The 17,247-nt window shown below is 46.1% G+C and overlaps 1 long non-coding RNA gene across 1 annotated transcript; it reads left to right on the top strand.

Annotated features, from left to right (window-relative positions):
* Positions 1 to 292: 292 nt before the first annotated feature.
* Positions 293 to 17,034, top strand: LOC146797908 (uncharacterized). The gene is made up of 3 exons (XR_014969075.1): positions 293 to 669; positions 13,912 to 14,155; positions 15,726 to 17,034. It is a non-coding gene; the product is annotated as an uncharacterized LOC146797908 (long non-coding RNA).
* The last annotated feature ends 213 nt before the right edge of the window (positions 17,035 to 17,247 follow it).

Genomic DNA, 17,247 nt, shown 5'->3' on the forward strand with positions numbered 1-17,247 from the left:
AAGTTAAATACTCTCCAAAATGCCTTTTTCTCTGGCTCCGGAGCTACGACCATCCTCTCCCGAGCCACTGGTAGCGTTAATCGATGTACAGCATCTTTGTACATGATTGATAGATGAGAACTGCTGGTTCGAACAAGTAGAACGAATCAGCAAATAACCACCACGAGAGATTTCCCGTTTCCGCCTCCCCGGCGTCCGCCCAATGAGCAAGTGCTTGATCCGCGCGGACGTTTACATCAAGGAAGTAAAGTTGGTGATAAAGCTTTGCTGGCTGGCCACGCGTTAACGGGCCGTCATTAACGCAGGCGGACAGATGATATGGCAGGTGATAATCTCAGCGGATATTTCTTAGCAATCAGTCTTGGCAGTTGTTTGGGCTGGGGACTGCTCCACTGGCGTAGAGAGATAACAGATTTCATTAGCTTGCGCACAGTAGGGAATGCAGGCCTCACAATGGTCATACCGCAGTCCTAACACGCTTTCTTGTGATTCTGTGCAGCAGACATCCTGGCTGTTCCGAATAACAGTAAATGGCACAAAGATGCTGTTTTTTTCTGCAACAAGCTGAATAAATGGGACCAACTCTGTGCTGAAAAGTCATTTGGTACAGGTTGAACAACAGGGTTGCTGGTGAAATCTGCTGATTTCTTGTAGAAACCACAGTTCTCGGTAAGTAATTAATAGAACGGTTTGTGCAAGTAGCACACGCATTTTGCATATAACTCATGTTTATACAAGCTAAAATTTTGAACAATACAGGTACTTTATAAATATTTAATGATCTGTTTTGTGTGGATGGTGTGATCATTGTTTTTTTTTTTTTACTTATATGCTCATTTAGAGTTTAGTTTGTGGTCTTGTGGCTTGGTACAATGGTAGGCTTAGCATAAGGTTGGTATCCTTTACTATTTTGCGCCTTCTTCATCCACTGTTATACCCTCTCATATCATTTCATTAATATCATCTCAAATTATAGCATTTATACAACATTTATGACATTGCAAATCAGATTATTTGTGAGAACACAGAGCATGGTATTGTGGCGAGTTATAGTTAATGTAGTGTGGCTACCATGTTTAATATACTGTGTATGGAAGTGCTCAAGTTATAATAATTTGAAGATATTGCGTAACTGATAAATTTATGGTAGGGCTATAACTTTGGAATTTTTAAGGTTTGTGTAGTTTGTTTGGTTTGCATAGAAATAATACAGAATGTTTTCCCAACTATAACGAAGGTTTCACCTTTATTTTTTCCCAAAGAATTTTTTTTTTTGTAATAAAAATTTGCTTTAAATTGTAGAGTCAAGTGTCATCAAGTGGAGTGTCGTTAAGTGGAGTGTTGTACAGTACAGTTGAGGAGAGTGTCTGGAAGTGTATTGTCATAGAGTGAAGTAGAGTAAAGTGGAGTGTGGTACAGTGGTGTGCCATACAGTGGAATAGCATATACTGGAGTGATGTAGAGTGGAGTGACGTAGAGTGGAATAGCGTACAGCGTAGTGGCATAGAGTGGAGTGTCATAGACTGAAGTGGCGTATTGTGGAATAGCATACAGTGTAGTGACATAGAATGGAGTGGCGTAGACTGGAGTGGCCTACAGTGGAATAGCGTAGAGTAGAGTGGCGTAGAGTGGAGTGGTGTAGAGTAAAGTGGTGCAGAGTACACTGGCGTAGAATGATGTGAGGTACATTGTAGTGGTGTACAGTGGAATAGCGTAGAGTGGAGTGGCGAGAAGTGGAGTGCTGTACAGTGAGTGACGTAGAGTAGAATAACAGTGGAGTAGTGTAGAGTGGCACTGTTTACAGTGGAATAACACAGAGTGGAGAAGAGTAGAGTGAAGTGGCGTACAGTGGAGCGACATAGACTGGAGTAGAGTAGATTAGAGTGGCATAGAGCAGAATAGCAGAGTGTAGTGGTGTAGATTGTAGTGGTGAAGAGTGGAGTGGCATACAGTGGAATAGTGTACAGTGGAGTGGTGTATAGTGGAGTGGCATAGACTGGAGTGGCATAAAGGGGAACAGCGTAGTGTTGACTGGTGTACAGTAGAGTTGCTTACAGTGGAGTAGCGTAGAATGGAGTGGTGTAGAGTGGCAGAGGCTGGAGTGGCGTAGAGTGCAGTGGCATAGAGTAGAATAGCATAAAGTGGAGTGTTGTAGAGTGGAGTGTGAGAGAGTGGAATGGGGTAGAGTATAGTATTGTAAAGTGTAATAATGTAGCATGGAGTGGCGTACAGTGGAGTGGTGTATAGTGGAGTGATGTCAAGTAGAATAGTGTAGAGTTCAGTGGCATAGAGTGGAGTGCCCTAGAGTGTAGTAGCATACAGTGAAGTAGCGTAGAGTGGCATAGAGTTCAGTGTAGTGGTGTACAGTGGAGTGGTGTACAATGGAGTGGCATTCAGTAGAATAGAGTGGAGTGTCGTTGAGTGGAGTTGCATATAGTGGAATAGCGTAGAGTGAATTAGCGTACGCTGGAGTGACGCATAGTGAAGTGGTGTACACTGGACTGGTGAGAACTGGAGTGGCATAGAGTACTGTGGCATAGAGTGTAAGAGCATAGAGTGAAGTGTTATACAGTGGAATTGCCTTGAATGAAATTGCAAATAGTGTATTAGCGTACAGTAGAGTGTTGTACAGTGAAGTTTTGTATAGTGAAGTGGCATTCAGTGAAGTGGCTTACTGAGGAGCGGTGTAGTGGTGTGGCGTACAGGAGAATAGTGTACAACAGAGTTGTGTAGACTAGAGTGATGCTGAGTGGAGTGATATAGAGTGGAATAGTGTAGAGTGGAGTTGCATATAGTGGAATAGCCTAGAGTGGAGTGGCATAGAGTGGTATAGCCTAGAGTGGAGTTGAGTACAGTGGAATAGCATAGAGTGGAATGGCATAGAGAGTAGTGTTGTACAGTAGAGTGGCGTAGACTGGATTGGCACAGAGTGGAGTGTCATAGAGTACAGTAGAGTTGTGTACAATGGCGTGGCGAAGAGTGTAATAGTGTACAGTGTAGTGGCGTAGAGTAGAATGGTGTAAAGTGGAATAGCGTAGAGTGGAGTGTACAGTGGAGTGGCGTAGAGTGGAGTGAGGTGCAGTGCAGTGTAGTGGTGTATGGTGGAATATTGTAGAGTGGAGTGGCGTTGAGTGTAGTAGCGCACAGTGGAGTGGCATAGACTGGAGTGGCATAGAATGGAGTGGTGTAGAGTGGAATAGCTTAGAGCCTAGTGGCATAGAGTGTAGTTGCATAGAGTGGAATAGCATAGATTGGACAAAGTGGAGTGGTGTAGAGCAGAATAGGATAGAGTGGAGTTGCGTGGAGTGGAGTTGCGGGATACAGTGCAGTGACATAGATTGGAATAGTGTAGAGTAGAGTGGTTTGAAGTGGAGTGGCGGAGAGTGGAATAGCGTAGACTGGAGTAGTGTAGAGTGTAGTTGCGGACAGTGGAATAGCGTAGAGTGAAGTGGCATAGAGTGTAGTGCCCTAGTGTCGTGAGTGGCGTGGACTGGACTTGAGTGAAACAGAGTCGAGTGGTGTAGAGTGGAATAGCATTCAGTGGAGTGATGTAGAGTGGCATACAGTGGGATGTGGTATAGTGGGGTGGCATTGAGTGAATAGCATACAGTGGAGTGGCATAGACTGAAGTAGCATTAAGTGAAGTGGCATAGAGTACAATAGCGCAGTGTGTATTGGAGTAGAGGGAACAGAGTATAGTGTTTTCAGGTAAAGTGGAGTGTTTATAGGAGATTAGCTTAGGGTGGAGTGGCGTATAGTGTAGTAATGTAGTGTGGATTGGCGTAGAGTGGAATAGCGAACAGTGTAGTGGCGTACAGTGAAGTGGCATAGAGTTGAGGAGCATACACTGGAGTATGGTAGTTTAAATAGAAGTAGCGTGAACATGTGTGAATGGATGTATATGTCATGTGGCATGAATATAGATTATGGGGCATAAGCGATAATATGTGGTAGTAGGTGTAAATAGTATAAGTAGTGTAAATGTTGTAAGTGTCAAAACTACTTAGTTTGATACTGTGCCGCAGTATTCTACTGTAACTTGGCAGTATAGTGCAGTACATGCCAATAACAAAGCAGTATATGATTGGCTAATAGCTGTATTTAGGGAACGTAAAAGGCAGGCCATGTAGTTTTTAGCACACTTTTGCTATGTTCTGGTTTAGGGCCTTAGATATCGGTAAGTAGTAGGTTTTATTGTTGTTCCCTACCTAGTACCAATTTATTAAATTGCTAATAGGTAGTGAAATGTATTTATTTTTATATATATTTTTAAACCAGTTTACGGAGAAGTGCGGTAATACCTGCAAAGTACTGTGATAGTTCAAAGAAAAAAATAAAATACATAGTAAAAATTAAAAGTACACTGTACTCCATTATATTGGTCAGATATAGAATAGTACAGTGTATTTTTATTTTTTTAACAAGTAGTGCTTTAATTTGTAGGTATTACAGTGGTACTATATAGACTTTTTTTTAGAAAGAATTAAATATGTAAAAAGTTGTAAATACACTGTAGTACACTATATTTGTGCAACATAGTGTAATGATGTGTACTTGTATTTTGTATGCGTATTTATTGTTTGATTTATAAAGAGCCTGAATCACACCATCAGGGGTATCTCCGCGCAGTAACTGCTGTAACCAGCTGTGGAGGGACAACTCAGAACAATAGGGTTTTTAGCAGCTTTCTAAATACCAGGAAGTCAGTACATAGGCGTAGGAGGATAGGAAGTTGGTTCCAGTAAAGGGGAGCTAGATGGAAGAAAGCTTTGCCACCCATGCATGCTTTTTTAAAGCGTGGGATGTGCAGAAGTGCTTTGGACCCTGACCGGAAGGACCTGGATGGCTGGTATCTGACGAATTTGTCTGATAGATAGCTAGGACCCAGGTCGTTTACAGATTTGTAAGCAATGCAGCAGATCTTGAATTTAATCCTCTGCCGAACTGGGAGCCAGTGGAGCTTTTGAAGTAAGGGAAGAGAAGCTGTTCTAGGAGGGGCATTGGCAACCAGGCGGGCCGCAGTGTTCTGGACAACCTGCAATTTATTCAAGGAAACTTCTTTGGCTGAAATCAGCAGAGCATTGCAGTAGTCCAGGCGGCTTAGCACTAATGTCTGGTTCAAAGTTTTCTGCGTGGAGGATGGTAAGAAAGGGAAAACTCTTCGTAGGAGACCAAGGGGCCCATTAGGATGGCGGGCGGATTGCCCCCGCTGGGCTGGCGGTAGTCACTGCCGGCCCGGCAGGGGCGATCTGCCCGCCATCCTCACAGCAAAGACCCCCGCCATATTATAATGGCTGGGGGGTCCGCGGTGCACGGAAAGACCGTCTGCCGCTTTTCCGCCGGTTGACTCGTCGGAAAAAGTGCCTGCTTATGGTGGCGGTCCATATTACAATGCTGGTGGTCGTATGCCTTTCCACAGCGGCAACGCATACGGTCTTTGCTTTGGGGGCCCGTTGCGGGCCCCCAGGGTGAAGGGGGGGTGCACATGGGGGGTACCTATGGTACCCCCCTCATTGCCATGCACTACATGGCAGGCACCACGTGGTGCCTGCCATGTAGTGCATGACAATGATGTGCACAGTCCTTTTCCATTGCAGCCAGCAGATCCACCCACAATGAAAAGGCAGAGGATACGCCCGCCAGTGTGGCGGGCGCATCCTTATGTGCATGGCGGGACCGCTGCAGCTTCGGCGGGTGATCCCGCGCTACGTTACGGTCTGCTCGCCAACGTAATAGGCCCCCAAATGTGTGGGACGAAGCCCCAGCCGTAGTGGTGGCGTGCTCCTCTAGTGTTAGTTTTTGATCTATACGAACTCCTAGATTTTTAACCACCTCTTTTGGGATTGGGGCAGAACCTATTTGCTCTGGCCACCATCCAGGGGACCACCATGTCACAGCGTCTCCGAACAGCATTATCTCTGATTTTCCTGTGTTAAGCTGGAGGAAGTTATCCCTCATCCAGTCAGCGATGACCCTCATACCCTCCGTAAAGGTGGTCTGAGTGTTAGGGCTAGTTTTGACGAAGGAGAGTAGAAGCTTAGTGTCATCAGCATTGGAGATAGGACAGAATCCTAGTTTCCTCAGTAGTCTTGCTGAGGGAGCGACATAAATGTTAAATAAAGTAGGGCTCAAACAGGAGCCCTGCGGTACTCCCTTGGTCACTTTTGTGGTCTGGGAACAAAAAGTCTGGGCTCTATCCGCCAGGAAATTGGACAACCATTTAAAGCATTCCCTTGAAGGCCACTGTCCCTAAGTCTCCTGAGAAGGGTCTGGTGAGAGATGGTATTGAAGGCTGCAGATAGGTCAAGCAGCACCAGAAGTACTGCTTGACCATTATCTAGGGACATTCTGATGTTATCAGTAACTGTCACCAGTACAGACTCTGTACTATGTCTTGGGCGAAACCCCGACTGAGAGGGATCAAGGCAGTTTGGAGCTTCAACAAATTCAGACAGGTGCTTATTGATGTGCTTTTCTATGAGTTTGCTCTGTAAAGGGAGCAGGGAGATGGGACGATAGTTGGATGCATCATCCAAGGGGGCTTTAGGATTTTTCCTGATGGGGATAATCTGTGCAGCTTTCCACTCTGGAGGGAGACTACCTTCCTTCAAGGAGCTATCAAGAATTGAGCAGATGGGGGCAGCGAGTTGCTTTGATAGCAGGGAAGTGGTTTTGGCAGGGATAAGGTCTATTGGGGACCCAGATTTAACTATTTTTAAAAGGGATTCTACCTTATTCTGCATAAGTGCCGGAAAAATTCTCCAGAGTTACGGCATTTGGATTAGAGGGTGGATAATCTATTTTAGTGCCTTTCTGGGAGTCACTAGTCGAGGTGATTTTGCTGTAGATTGTTTCAATTTTCTGGGTGACATGATTTGCTATATTATCGCATAGGGCTACTTTTTAAAATTTTCTTTTAACTACTGCCATACTTCCTAGGATGTACCGTAGTACTCAATGACATTTTTTTAAATATATAGAAATTTATAATTAATGTCCCTACATATTACCACTTTAATAAAACCTAATACTTACCTATATGAAAGGCCCTAACCTAGAACACAAAATAAAGAAAAAAACTCCCACCCGATCTGTATGCTTTTTCTGTAGGCTTACAACAGCTCTGTGGGCTACCCTCTGCTGAACAATGAGGAGATAGCTGATCTCTTGGTATAACAAATGTTGATGTCTATACTCGTTCTGAAACGTGTCTGATTAAGACCACAGACCCTCTGGTGCTTATTCACTTTAGGTATAATTTCATAAAAGAATTGAAACTGATTATTTAATTTGTTTATAAAAATAAAATCACAAATAATGAAAAACAGTATGTGCATTCCGAATTGTGACACATGTTGTCCAAATTATATTGTAAGGGCTGAGGGAGGGAAATTAACATTTTAATTTATTCAAAATCAATCATTGAAATACAAATTAAAAAATAAGTGCTTTGGGAGCGTGGCCAAGAGGTCCGACATGGCCGACGCTCCTTAGCCGAGCTCCGTGGGCCTGCTTGAAATCCTTCAGTTATCCTGTTCATCAGTCTCTACATTATACCCCCAACCTCCTGTCTCCGTACCGGATAACCCGTGGAGTAGCTGGTGTGTCACTCCGGGACCGATTGCAGCTGGTGAGACTGTGACCGGGCTCGCGTCACGTGGCCGGCCATTGCTGAATTTGTTAACACGCCCCCACAGAGTGGTGCTGGATTGGAGGCACCGCTCGCTGGGGCTCGGCCGCTGGCCCTGTAGAGCTGATTGAGCCAAGTGGTGTTACCAGACGCCGCAGGCAGACTCTGGTGCGGAGCCTGCCCACAACACAGCATCTTCGTTCCCGCGATCTTGGAACTGGACATGGCCTGGTGCAGGCTCTACGGACCCTACTGGGCTGCCAGCCATCTTGTGGGCCGACCTAGTAATCTGGAGCCCGCAGCAGCAACGCCGCATTGTTGGGACCCAACCGTAGCCAACGTTGAGTCCTCTTGGTTTGGACACCGTCGCGCTCTAGCGGTTTTGCTGTTGGCCTTATGTGGTGCCAGCCAAATCCTGCTCCGTACATTGGGATACAGACCACCGTGGATGCGACTCGGACAGCGGTGGCTGCCAGTGCGAGGATTCGTCGGTGGAGAGGTCGGGAACGGCGGCCTTTGACCCTCCTCGGGGCTCCTCCTGTGACTAGGTACTACAGCGGTGAGTGAAGTACACCTCCCCATATATTTCCGGTGTGATTGGAGTGTGGTGGAGGCCCGCCTGGAACTGTGGCTGTATGGTGGCCCCCCCACCCTGAAACTACACTTGGGCCTCTGCTTTCCCGTGTGCCCTTTAAAAAAGACATTGCTGTGTGTGCTGTGGGGTGATGCAGCGGAGTGGCTGACCCGAGACCCTGGTGGTGCCCCCCCATATAGCCCTCCCCCAAAAGGGATTGTTAGAGGGAAGTGCCTGGCTGACTAGATATTGCTATCCACAGGATTCGGCGCTGTGGCCATCACCTACTGTTGCCTGCAGGGATTTGCCCTCCGGTATATATTGACAGCGAGAAGATCATGCTGCGTTCTGCTGCACCCTACTCCCCCAGGCCTTGGCTGAGGTGCACGGGGGATCGACCTGCCTGTTCGCCTGGGACCCAGGGGTGGCCTCTTGATATTGTGATTCCGTGATGTTCGGCGGATTGGTGACACCCAATAGGGGGGTGCGAGGGTACCTGTACGGAGAAGCGGCCAGGCTAGGCCTGTTGCGGCCTGTGTGCGGATTGCCTTAGTGCCTGTCTTCCCGCCGATTTGGAAAACAACGGAGGCTTGAACTCCCTACCTCTTGAAAGCCCCTGGCGCTGTGAAAGCAGACAAATATACCTGGTGGCGCCATATCCCTCTTCACTGGGTCATTGCACGATCACCACCATTGAAAATGACTCGGGCCAAACTACAGAAACAGAGCACCCTAGATCGATATACAGGGCCTGGGGCGCAAGCGCCGTAATCATCAAGCCAAAGTCCTGCCGGTCCAGGTAATGCTGCTTTGATGACGGCGATCACCCAGTCTCGTGAGGCGTTGGAGGCTAAGATTGGAGAAGTGGGATCTGATGTTGCACTCATCCGTCAGGATCTCCGCAAAGTGGTGGACACGGATGCTGCAACTCGCATCTCAACCGTGGAAGATACAGTTGCGTCCCTTCAGACGCAGATGACCTCTCTGGAATCCATTATAAAGGGGCTGGCGATCAGGGTGGAAGATGCCAAAGGTAAAGCGCGGAGAAACAACGGGCCCGATTCACAGAACTAACTTTTTGGTATTCACAGAGGGCACTTACTCATTGATGAGTAAGTGCCTTCTGTTAATACCAAGATGAGTAAGTGCACTTACTCATTTTGGTATTCACAGAAGGCTCTTAGCCATCAATGAGTAAGAAGTGCCTTATGTGAATACCAAAATGAGTAAGTGTCTTCTGTGAATACCAAAATGAGTAAATGGTAGTAAGTTCAGGGTTTTGTCTTAAGTTAATTCTGTGCATCGGGCCCAACCTTCGCTTTGTTGGTTTTCCGGAGGGTTGCGAGGGCAATAATATGGAGCAATTTCTCGCGAAGTGGATAGCGAGTTGAATCCCTCAGATGGCTTTGTCACAGTGCTTTATTATTGAACGTGCGCACCGAGCCTTAATGCAAAAACCTCCACCAGGGGCCCAGCCGCAATCTATTTTTGCCAGACTCTTGAACTTCCATGACCATGACACCATCCTTGCACAGGCAAGGCTGGCTGGCAAATTTCAATCGAATCCCATCATATCTTAAATTTTCTGGACTATACGCGACTGGTACAGCAACGCCGTCAGTCCTTCACAGCTGATAAAGCTTGGCTGCGTGACCTCAAAATCCAGTATGCACTGCTCTTCCCAGTCCGATTGCGAGTCGTCTACAAATCACATACTCACTTCTTTGACACTCCAGAAGAGGTCTTCGCCTGGACAGATGAGAGGCCGAGACCCATGCCACATACCCCACCACGGTTCGATTCAGAATCATCATCCGGAGAAACCACGCGACAAGCGACCAAGCCCAAGATGAAGCCTGCCCGTAGATCACTCTCGAGACGCCGTTCTAAGTTGCGGAGTGTCTTCCGCTCCCGGATAGCAGATGCTCGGCGAGACCCGTCACCTACATGACATGGGGTTTGAGAACTCTAATTGTAACGTTTACTACGCTGATGACACTTTCCATGGGCCTATGTGAGGCCTTCCCCCATAACGCTTTTCTCAGTATCCGAGAACTTTATCTATGTTAGGGGACAGTTTCTTGGGGAACCCTTGGTATGGGGTTGTGCTCTGCTCCCGTTGGGGCAGAGGTGAGACACCTACCGCAACAGATGCTTCAGCTGTTTTGAGGTATTGGGTGGGGTGGGAGGGGAAAGGGTTGGGTTTCTTAAGTGTTATTGAAAATACTGTGTCCTACTCGCTTATATATATGGTCTAGATGCCCTGTGACAGGCCAAATTTCCATTCTTCTCTTAGATACTCTGCTCTGTGGTGGACCCTGTTGGTAGGCAACACGTAGTCAGTTGGAACATACGGGGGGCACTAGATACAATCAAAAGAGGTGCGGTCCTTCGACAGGCTAAACGCGCCACAGCTGATGTCCTCTTACTGCAGGAGACCCATCTTATAGGTAACAAGGCGCTATGTCTCGCTCGTTTTGGCAATATTCAGATTTTTCATGCAGGGTTTACCAGAGGCTCCCGTGGGGTGGCAGTCCACATTCACCGCCGGGTTCCATATATACATGCCAAAACATGGTCTGACCCCCACGGTAGGTACATTATTGTGACTGGATCACTTCATGGAGAGTCCGTTACACTAGGCAGTATCTACTCCCCCCCCCCCCCCCCGCTTTCTGACTCGTTTGTAGAGCACCTGACGAAAACACTGTTGCAGATGCCTATGGGCCTCTCTATAATAGGTGGGGACAGGAACGACGTAGCGAATGAGGCCCACGATAGGTGGGGACCTCGCGCCGCACCAGAAACACTGAGGGATACGTGTGTGCAGACACTGGTGGGGGATATGGGATGGATAAAACAGCTGTGTGCCAATGCAGGCACCCTTGCACCATGGTGCTTTGCAGGGAGGATTGTGTTTGTGCAGGAAGGTACACCTTCCTGCACAAAAACCTTAATTTATGGCGTTTTGCTCCTTCTATGTGTCCTGTATAGAATGAGAAAAAAGGGAGGAGAAATAAAAGGTATTTCTCCTCATTGCACCACTTTATGGCCTCCCCTAGAAAGGCGTTTGTTTTTGGTGCTGCCTCAGATTTACCAATGCTTGTAAATCTAGGGCAGTGTCAAAAGCCATGGGTGTTGTGTGGGAACACCCACAGCAACACCAATGACGCACCCCTTTAACGCAGAGTACTGTGTGAAAGAGAGCCATATTTACAAGGATGTGTAAAGCCACACCAAGTGGCTTTGTAAATATAGGCCAGCACACAGCACCACAGGTGGTGCTAAGGGCTTGTAAATATGCCCCTCTGTCTGGAGCAGATGAGGATGCTGTTAGATATGTGTACAGTCCCACATATCACTCACTTAAAATCAGGGCTCTCCAAACAGCTGTCTGGGTGCTAGCAATAGCTTACAGACCCCTTTGGTGTGCCAGACAGCCTTGAGGTCAATTATTGGAGGGCCCCAAGCCGACCTTTTTTATTTGAGAAATGTTGTAAATGTGTTGGTCATGTTATGTTGTGTTAATAGGTTTGTATAGAGCGCAAATACCATAATGGCGTCTTGGCGCTAGTGTCAGATAATATATTTGCATGAAGGCAGAATGATTGATATTTAGACAGCTGAGCAGAAAAGCCATGTTTTTTAGCAGTTTCCTACAGATTAGGAGATTAGGTTGCGTTTAAAGATGGTCGGGAATGGAGTTCCACCATTTGGATGTAACATGGGAGAAGCTTCTCCCTCCCCAGTGTGCTTTTTATTTTAGGAGTTCTTATTAATCTAGTTGTACTGGACTGCAGGGTACATGAGGGTGAATACCACTTAAAAGTTTCTTGAAGGAAAAGAGGATCAACCTGGTGTAAGGGTTTGTGAGCCTAGCATAGGACTTTAAACTTAATTTGTGTCCGGATTGGTAGCCAGTGCAAGTCTCTTAAAGTTTGAGAAACTTGACAACATTTTTGATGGTTCATCAGCACTTGGGCTGCTGCATTCTGAACAGTCTGCAGTTTGTTTAGTAGGCGGTTTTGCGAGCCTACATATAAGGTGTTACATTAATCTAATTTGGAGATGACTAGTTCTATGATAACAGTTTTTCTTAACTCTATTGGGAGGAAGTGAAGAATTTTCTTCAGTATCCTCAGAGTGAGGAAACCGAAGGATGTCACCTGGTTTGTAAGCTCAATAAATGCTAACTTAGCATAAAAAATGACCCCCATGTTCCATGCTTTCTGGACTGGCAGTGGTAGAGGTCCAAGGTTGAAGGGTCACCGGGTGGTTTTCCAGAAGGAGGTATTGTTGGCAAAAAGCAACACCTCCATTTTCACTGAGATTAATTTTTAAACAGTTTATTTGCATTCAACCAGCAATGCTGCCCATTCAGCTATTAAACTGAGTGGTGTCTTTTTCAGGTTCGGAGTACACCAACACCTCTAGTTGTGTGTCATGGCGTATAATAATGAGAAGCCACATGAATGAATAAGTCTGATCAGAGGAGTGATATGTACGTTAAAAAGGGTAGGACTTAGCGAAGATCCCTGAGGGACCCCTCAAGAAAGAGTTAAAGGGTCAGCGGTGAACTCACCCAACGTGACCACTTGTTCACTGTCCGACAGGAAAGAGCTGATCAATTTTAGATCAGTGACATCAGTATGTTCAGCCTGCAGAGAGCAAGACCTGACAGTAAGCTGTGCACCGTCAAAACCATATGCGAGGCTGGGGTTGAGTCTCTGTGGCAATTCAACAGATGCACAGAGTTACATCTCTGTTGACCTGTAGGTCCTTGGATGCTCACAAATGGAGTTGTCACAAACAGCACTCCCCCAGATTGTTATCACATGGACTACATTTTGAATGGTGATTGCGGTTACCCCTTGACCTGATACTTCTGTCCATTGACCAAAATTTCCAAGGCATGTGATTTCCTAATCACAGGTCCCTTATTTCCCTAAGTCTGTTTTCACAGTTCCATGATTATTGCTTGCACTGTACAACCCTATCTCACATGTGACACATTTACAGTGCAGATAGTTGGTTACTTCATAACAGGTGTTGTATAGGTGAACCGCCAGCTTTTTCATATTCAACCAATCCAACAGTACATACAATGGTATGTTGATGTCATCCCTGTAACAGTGCCACATATTGCAAAAGGTATGTCCTATGAGGGTAGTACATGCCACACATACTCCATCACCCGTAGTATGATATCCCATCTATGAGTACACATGTCTACACATCCTCAGAGAGCAAGCTCTCAGTGACACACATGGCAGCCCTTTCAAAGTAACCTCATTCATGGGATGTAGTCTATACTAGGGTACCAGGCTCTATGGACTGTAGCCATCGAGTCAATGAACCTGGCTGTAAAGGTATCAGTACAAATATGCAAAAGTTAGTTAGCCTTCAATAAGCCACGTTATTTTCTCCTGTGTAATAGTACCGAACAGCACAGTACATGTAAGATGGGCCTGGCCTTCATGATGTTAGTGGGCTGCCTTAGTCAGTTTGGGACATGAGGATAGTCAGAATATTGAAACAAATGTGTGTATCCATTTATTAGCAGTGCTCAGAATGTGAAAATTACACAAGTTGTGTGTTAACGTTTGAGTAATGAGTGTGCTTGATGTATTCACAATGTATCACATCACAACTGATATATGGAAAGTTTCCTTTACATTCTGGTTTTCCCTCTCTTGTATCGATATAGGTCAATGCCCATCAGAAGCGGGACCTATTGAAGGGCATTACCAGGAAGGTGCATAGCCTGAGGGTCTCCAAGGGGCGCAGTGTCCATTGCCGAAAGAGTTGGGAGGACCTAAGGCGCTGGCCTCGGAAAATCGCAGAGGTCTAGCTGGGGAAGTCCTCCCAACGTGGGCGGGGTACGCGCCGCACCCTGACCCCCTAATGGCCCGCATACTGGGCAGTTGAGGGTCCAACAGCAGCTACAAAGGGTAAGTCCTGACCAGAAATCTACATATTACAGTGCCATCTTTTTGAGTAACAGGCAGCCATTCCCCCACCAGCATTGAGGGTGACTCATGTCCTACGCACTAGAAGAGTTGTTGACCGTGTAGGTCTGGTGGTAGGTGCATGGTGATGTACTTTGCCTATTGCCTTTTTGACCCGGAACAAAGTAGCGTCCAGTCAACTACCTATTTTCTGACTTGAACAGACACATGGCTGACTAAAGTCATAAATCACCTAAAGTTGTTTGATGCTCTGGGTTGCAGTATCATCTGCACTACAGTTTTGTATCTGATCTAAATTTCTTCATGGGTTGATGTCTGATATCCATCACAAATGTGTGTGTGTGTAGGCCAATCTGTATTTGGAAATACGTATTTGTGATAGGTATACAGCTCATATATTACCACAGACAGGAGGACTGTGTACACATTGGTGGGTGACACATACCCTAAGCCATTATTCATTGTCATTAGTCAGGTCCAAATGATGAAGCAATGAAGGACATGACAGGTAGTCTTACAGTAATTTGTCACTATCGGAATTTCTATGGCATAGATGTGGGAGTATTCAATTATGTGAACTGCACATGTCAATTTGGCAAGGTTTATTCATGGACTGGTAACATGCATCTGGGAGTTGACATGCATAAATGTAGGGATCATATGTGAGTGTCTACACTCAGTATAACAAGACAATTTGTGTTTGCGAACCAAAAAGGTACTGTGATGTGCCTTCCCATTAGGAAAAAAGTGAAACCACCTCTTCATTTAATGGAAATTCTCTGAGCCTCAACAGCCTTCAAAGGTCTATTGGATTTTAGGTATGTAATGTAAGAATGGTGTTCTTACTAGTACAATGCTGGATTGGGGATGTCCCTAGGCCTAGCTGAATTCTTATGTAGTGGTAATTTGTTGACGAATCTTCCAAAACTTTGGGCCAGATTGTCTCCAGTCTACTTTTCTGTGCTACATGTGATACTTAGCAAAGTTTCTTAAGTACAACTTTAATTAGACTATTCTGACAGTGGACATATGAGAATGTTTCAATTAAGAAGTGTCAACAGTGTGAAATGAGCATTTGCATGTCACCTAAGTTCTGCTACTGCACATATTGCTGCAACATAGCTGTATTACTTTACCATCATTTCATCATGATGTGGTTTTAGGTATATGCCCATTTGCTGATTGCAGGGCCTTATGTGGAATCTGTTGAAATGATTTTGCCATAGCCATCCTATTTGAAGACATCAGGTCACTATAGTGTACTACAAGGGCCAAAGTATACTAAGTGATGAAGTATCCTGCTGGATGCAAGAGGATGGAGTTGAGACAACTTAACTCAGGAAATTGAAGTTGTCTGTGGTTATGACATCACTGTGAGCAACTGTTTACAGCTCATGTAGCATGCATGCATGTGCTCATGCTAATGTTGAAGCCACTATAGAAGACCTTGTAGCTGGAGTCATCTGTGCTCTTTAGAAATGTTCTGTGGTAAAAGTTCTTGGTCCAGTGTGTTCATGCAGATGCAGTAAACCTATTTTAAATGTCATTTCAGCATCATCCCAGGCAAGTGGAGGAGACGGGGCCAACATCTTTGGGGAAACAGCTGACCACAGTAGCTCCGGTCGTGACACGACAGTTACCGAGGGAGCCAGTAGCCCAGTGGATGAGGGGATTGCCACAGAGGATGCAGACTCTGCACTATCATTTGCAGGGTCAACCTTTCAGTGGATACTCCCTAGTGGTGGTGGACCACATAGGAACAGTACCAGCACCATCCTGTCTGCCACCCCCCTTCAATCTCTACCAACACTGTTGCTTTCCACCCAGTTGTCCTGGCCTGCTCCCCTGAGAGGGGAGCGTCTCCTTCACTCCCGGCACCTCAGACCCTGCCCCTGTCCTCCGCTCCCCTGAGTGATGAGGCTATTGACCTCCAGAGACATCTCTGTAGGGCAGACAGCACTACTGCACACCAAAACCACAGAAGCACACAACCACTCATCTGACAGTCATCCCCCTCACCCCCACCACCCCATCATACCTCCAGACACCACACCTACAACCACAAACATATCCACGACACCCATCATACGGCCAAACACCACACCAGCAATCACAGACACATCCTCAACTCCCATCATTCCCACAGACGCCACACCAGCAACCACTGACACATCCACAACACCCAGCATACCCCCAGACACCACACCTGCAACCACAGACTAATCCACAACACCCAGCATACCCCCAGACACCACACTTGCAACCATTGACAAATCCACAACACGCATCATACCCAGCACTTCCACATGACTGCCCAAAAAAACGCAAAGGCTCACACTCACCCACACAACAGACACTTGCAAAACACCCCCCAAACGTGCACCAACAAAACACACATCCACATCTGACACTTCCACTCCCTCTACCTCCCAACCCCTGCTCCCTCCTGAACCTTCTACTAATTTTCCCTGTGAGAGCTTGTCATTTGACCTTGCCCTAACCCGTCACAGCCGAACCCCCCCCTCCCAAAGCCAAAAGTACTCCTTCCACATCCCAATCCACCTCTCACAAAACTGTTCCCCCACTCATGAACCCAAACTTACCCCAGAGAAAAAAACCTCCCTAAAGCAAATCCACCCCTCACAAAACCAGGTCCACCCCTCCCAAATCCAGGCCCATCCCTCCCAAGTGACATCATTGAGGTGCCTGCAGTGCCCACTAGATGCCCCTTCCTGGGAAGGTTTCCCTGGCAGCGTTCTTGGAGGCAAGTGTGCCGCAGCACAGCAGTCCACAGAACTTGGACATTTTCAATGGACTGCCATGTGGCTTTGTTTTTGTTCCCTTTATTTTGGATTTATTGAGAGAGGTATCTCCATTATGATAATAAATCACTATTTTGATTTTCACCAAGTTATTCCTGCCATTAATTTTGCTTTGCAATTGTTTGAACTATAGAAGTGTTTCTTTTAAAGATGTGTAGTATATTGGTTTGTTTAATGTGTTTTCTTTTTTTTTATTGTCCTCATTAAAGAAATAAAGTGGGTAATCGTAAAACGGTATCATGGCACCCTCTT

This window comes from Triturus cristatus, chromosome 9 (assembly GCF_964204655.1).
Source record: "Triturus cristatus chromosome 9, aTriCri1.1, whole genome shotgun sequence".
In the NCBI taxonomy this organism is placed as follows: Eukaryota; Metazoa; Chordata; class Amphibia; order Caudata; family Salamandridae; genus Triturus; species Triturus cristatus.